General features: G+C 32.6%; 1 non-coding gene across 1 annotated transcript; it reads right to left on the bottom strand.

The window, feature by feature from the left end:
• Positions 1-4549: 4549 nt before the first annotated feature.
• Positions 4550-4682, bottom strand: LOC141425306 (small nucleolar RNA SNORA3/SNORA45 family). The gene has a single exon (XR_012450375.1). It is a non-coding gene; the product is annotated as a small nucleolar RNA SNORA3/SNORA45 family (small nucleolar RNA).
• Between the last annotated feature and the right edge of the window lie 1066 nt (positions 4683-5748).

Here is a 5748-nt window from a genome sequence, read left to right as displayed (position 1 = left end):
TGTTGAATAATTGCAAGAGAACAAGCAATTCATAAATATTCAAGAATATTTGAGAGCTTTATTTTATTGTTAAAATAAGGTCAATATGAACCACATAAGATGTAACTTGAATATGCATGTCAAAAGGAGGAATCATTGAAACACATTCCATATCCTGGTCAATACACAGCATGTCAAAGAGAGAACATAAAGGGTGTGACTATTTTTGAATAGGGAAATTAACATTTGTACATATATAGGTGCTTATAGAGGTGGCCTTGAGATGTTATAGATCACTTCCTATATTGTACATTGTAAGAAATCAGGGCAAAGTTATCTGCACTGCAGAAGAATTGGTGAAAGACATGATAGGGGAAATGCGCAAAGTGAGCAAAATAGAATATTGTTGAAATAATTGTAAGAGAGCATACATAAAACATAGGAAAACGTTAATGGCAGAAGGATATGATCTATAATAAGTAGAATAATTTCTAGGCTCAGTTGAAGTTGAATATCATACTTTTTTGGGTTGAAACACCAACAAGCTGTATCATTTTGTTTTCAGTGAAACTCAGCATTCTTGATGTCTGATGATATAAATGTTGCATAAACTCAGTGGCTTCTCTCTGACTTGTCTTCTCGTAACTATGCATGGAGTTCATTATAGTTAGTGGTTCTTGAACATGATGCTGAGTCTAGATACAAGGAGCATAGACTCAGGCTGTAGGTTCCAGAAATACAAGTTATTTTGTGGGTTGTCTGTCTAACTCAACAACCACTTACTCTTCATTTCTTAACAAACACTTCTTCAATATCATCCTCCAATACAGGGAGGTGTTTGATTCCAGGAACATTTTTCAAGGCATATAACCTATTCTTTCAGAACTGATTGGTGCAAGGTGAAAAATTTACCCAAATAGACTGATCATATTCTGTCGGAATGATTTTGACATTGGGACCAAGAAAAATACATCTTTTTCTTTGTCCAAACTAGATAATTAAATACTGAGGCTTTATTTGCCTGTATAAAGCATATAATGCCTATTTGTATACAGAAAAACCTGAATTATGGAGAGAAGCAATCCCTCCCCCAAAAAAAGATACACAGAATTCCCAGGGTCCTAAAGATTTTCTCATTTCCACATCTTGAGCTTTAACTGCATTTGTGCCTGTGGGATATTGCTATGGTTTGAATGTGGTATGTCCATGGAAACACTCATGTTGCAATTTAATTACAAATGTAGCAGTATTGAGAGATGAAGATATCTGTAAGAGATGTTTGGGTCAGGGTATCTCTGCCATCCTGAGAGGATGAATGTGAGTTACTTATGACAGCAGATTGTTATAAAGTATCCCTTTCTTCTCCTGCCTCCAACTCTCCTCCTTTCTTCTGCTCATGCTTCCCTTCAGCATTCTTACATGAGTTGAAGCCATAGAAGGCCCTTACCAGATGGGGCTGCCCCACGCTTGAACTTCTCATCCTATCCTGGAAACCAGAATAAAACTTTTTGCTTCATAAAGTATCTAGTGTCAGGTATTCTGTTATCACAAAAGAGAATAGACTTAGGTGATAGATAGATAGATAGATAGATAGATAGATAGATAGATAGATATAGATAGATATAAATAGATATATTTATATGGATATTGGCATGGATATAGATATAGTCTGTTATATATAACTAGCAATAAAGAATTTAAAAGAAATTATGAATGTGACTCCAATCGAAAATTCCTAAACATGGAAAGGAACAAAGATATCAGAAGATATGAAATAAATAAGAGAAGGAAGATGGAGATGCAACTTGAGAAGACTTCATGTATAGCATTTTCATAGCATGTCCTCACTGACCAGGAGAAATTCTCCAGGGGTTCAGGCTGCTATGGAAAAGTCACACAAAAGGTGTAAAGTCTAAATTAATTATCTAATAAATTTAAAAAATTATTTGTCTTCTACATACACTAGTGATTATTTTAGAGGACCAGAAAAAAAGCACCAGATAGTAGTCAGCCTATAAATTATTCATTTTAACCTTGTATGCACATCTTTTTATTCCGTAGATGTTACTGTCAAATACCACCAAAATCCTCTCAGTCTACCCAAAGGTAGCCATTACAGTGATATCTATCACCATTAATTAGTTTTGTCTATTTTTGAAATGTACATAAATGGAATCACAGAGTAGGTACTCTTTTGTTTAGGCTTTCTTTTCTCAACATTATGCATATTAAATTCAAACATGATTTGCATGTAGAAGCAGAATTTTTGTTAACATTACTGAATAATATTACATCTTATGAATACCCAATTCATTTTTTTTTCATTTTAATATAGCTGGACATCTCAATTTTTCAATCTTACAGATATTTAAAATAACACATTTATGAATATATTGTGTGTGCTCTTGCTACAAAAAGGAATTGCTATGTTATAAGATACGCATATTTTCGGTTGTAATTCACTGATACTATCAGTTTCCCAGAAGTTTCACCAATGCACATTTTAACCAGCAGTATAAATGAATTCCAATTGCTCCAATATTTGGTGTCATTGATCACTTCAATTTCAGTTGTGTTGGTGCATGTATAATCCTTTTTATTTTTCTATTGGGTTTCTTGTGTTCTTTTGTAAACATTTGTAGGAACATTTTAGTATTTTATCCTTGTTTTTGTTTTAATTCTGGGTTCAAATCTTTATTTTCAGATATGTATAAAATGTATGTATGGCCTACTCACTCACTTTTCATATGTTGTCATTTGAAGAGCAAAGGACCTAAATTATGATGTCATCTAATTTATCAGCATTTCCTGTTATTAGATTTTTGCATTGTGCTTAAGAAGTCTTTAGTTATCCCAAAGTCATAAAGTTATTTTCCCAAGCTATCATCCAGAAACTTCATTGTTGCTTTGTTTTCTATTGCTATTGTTTGTGTTTTCTTTTTGAGATGGGATCTCTCTATGTAGCTCAGGCTGACTTCAAACTCACGATCCTCCTGCTTCAGCCTTCTAAGTGCTGGGAATACAGGTATGCACCAACATGCTTGGTTATCAAATTTCATTCCTTGCATTTATAGCAACAGTTCATTGTGAATTAAATTTTTGCATATGGTTTGAGGTAGCAGTCTGACTCCACTGTTTTCCATACAAATGACCAATACCATTTATTCAAAAAGCATTCTTTCTCCTTTGCTCTGGTGTCATCTTTATGATTACATATGTCAGTCAGTTTTTTAACACTATTCATTTGTCTGTTAGTCTGTCCTTGTGCCAATACAGCACTCTATTTATGGCAGTAGCTTTTATGTTAAACTTTAATTAGTGGCAGTGTAAGGTCTCAAGTTTTGTCCTTCTGAATATTGTCTTGGTTATGGTTTGTTCTTTATATTTCCATATGTTTTAGAATTATTTTTTTGTCATTTTCACAAAAAATAAAATCCTACTGCAATTTTAATTGAGTTTGCAGTAAGTATATAGATTTATTTTGAGACAACTAATGGTTTTGAAACATTGAAACTTCTAGTTCATAAACATGGTGTTCTGTCTGGAGGTGCATCACCATATTGTAAGAGTGGCAAAAATTTGAATCTACCCTGTTTGTGTTTTTCAGCTAGAGAAAAGCATGCACATGTATTGAACAGAACTTTTTCATGACACTGGAGACATCAAACGGAAATGAAGATCCAAAGATACAGTGGGGTTGGACATTTATATACTGAATTAGACATGAGGTATAAATTTGAAAAATGTGATAAGGCCAAGGGGCTCAGACTAAAGCAGTTAATTGGTTAAAAAAAAAACTTGCTGGAAAGATAATGGTTGATCTGTCATTATTTATACAGATTTTTCTGAGCCTCAACTTCTCATCTTTCATGGTAAGAATGATACTTTCCTTCTGATATAAGGAGGACATATTTCTTATGAGAATTGCACTTTCTGCTTTTAAAGAAGAGAAGAAAATTCAGAGTGATCTTAAACTTGCTGGTTTCAAGTGCCTTAACTCAAAATAATCAAGGCACTAGAGTGGCACATTTTGGAGTGGCATATTCTTAACTCTTCTAAAGTCATTGAAGGTATAATTAGCTTGTTCTTTTTTACTATGAGTCAATATGCCATGATGTTGATATTCTACAATTTGTTTCATCATTCACCTAATGAAGGTCATTTGAGTATTTTTTAATTGGAAATATGTAGAAAGCTCCTATAAATATTACATACATATCTTTTTGTGAATATGCTTTCCATTAACTTAGGCAAATATTGAATATGTCGCTTACTGGCAATTAATATAAGTGATTTTGAGAAGTTTTGGATTGTTAACAATTTCATTATAGATACCAGTTCTGGACACCAGTTCTTTATCAGGTATGATTTTAGAAATGTTTTCTTCTAGCCCTTGTCTTACCTATATATTTTGTTAATGATGTTTTTTGATGAGCAGAAGTTTTTAGTGATAATAAAATCCACATTTACACTTATGATTACTAATTTGCTTTCTCTCTTTCTCTCTCTCCCTCTTGCATATGTGGCTTACTGACAATTAATACAACTGATTTTTTAAATTTTTTTGTGAGCATGTTTTTTATCTGATCACTAACAGGGGCATGGACTCTTCCTTTACCTGTAAATCAAGACCACCAAATTCTCTCTGCGAACTCCAGCACACCAGGACAAGTGCTGTATCAGGATGTGACTCTAATCTTGGCTTAATACAAGTAATTCTGAGAAGTTTTTGATTGTTTGCCATTTTACCTCTCTCAGTTCCATATGAATTTTAGTTTTGTTTCTATTTCTATAGTGAAGAATGTCATCAGCATTTTGATACAGATTGTATTGAATCTGTAGATTACTTTGGGAAGTATAGAAATTTTAATATTAATTCTTCTTATCTGTGAACATGGGATATCTTTCAATTTATTTGAATTATTTCCAATTTCTTTCATTAAAGTGTTACAATTTTTGCTATACATATCTTTCACCTCCTTGGTCAAATTTATTCCTACATATATTATTTTGCAGCTATTAAAAATGTGGTTGTTTCCTTGAGTTCTTTTTCAGATAGCTTACTATTTATTGGTATATAGAAACACTACTTGTATTTTGATTTTGTGTCCTGCAACTGTACTGAATTCACTATTTGGTTCTAACAGTGTTTGGTACAGTCTTCAGGCTTTTATATATATAATATCATGTCATTTGCAAACAGATGGATAATTTAACTACTTCTTTCCAAAATGGATGCCTTTTATTTCTTTCCCTTGTCTAGTTGCTCTGCCTAGAACTTGCAATACCTATGTTAAGTACAAATGGAAAAGTGAGCACACTTGTCTTGTTCCAGAACGTAGAGGAAAAGCTTTCAGCTTTTCTCCATTCAGTATATTATCTGTCAGTTTATTATATATGAGCTTTATTGTGTTAAAGTGCATTCTTTTATAGTTAATTTGTTGAGAGTTTTTAATATGAAGGGCTATTGAATTTCATCCAGTGTTTTTACAATTAAGTTTTATATTTAGGTCTATGATACATTGCAGTTTGATTAGTATCTATTGTGTAGATCAAATTACTGTGTTTATAATCTGGTATGATGTAGAATTTGAGGATAGATATAGGTATGGATATAGATAGGTATCTATTTCACCACTGTGTTGGAAAAATTTTATGTTGGATTTGGTATCTTTGTTAAAGGTGAAGCTTTTTCACAGGGCTTTTATTCTGTTCCATTGAGCTACATCAACCTTTATGCTGGGACTATGCTATCTTGATTTTGTAGCT

The sequence above is a fragment of the Castor canadensis genome, chromosome 7, assembly GCF_047511655.1.
Source record: "Castor canadensis chromosome 7, mCasCan1.hap1v2, whole genome shotgun sequence".
In the NCBI taxonomy this organism is placed as follows: domain Eukaryota; kingdom Metazoa; phylum Chordata; class Mammalia; order Rodentia; family Castoridae; genus Castor; species Castor canadensis.
Note: the sequence above shows the minus strand (reverse complement) of the source record. Positions and strands in the feature narration are given on the sequence as shown.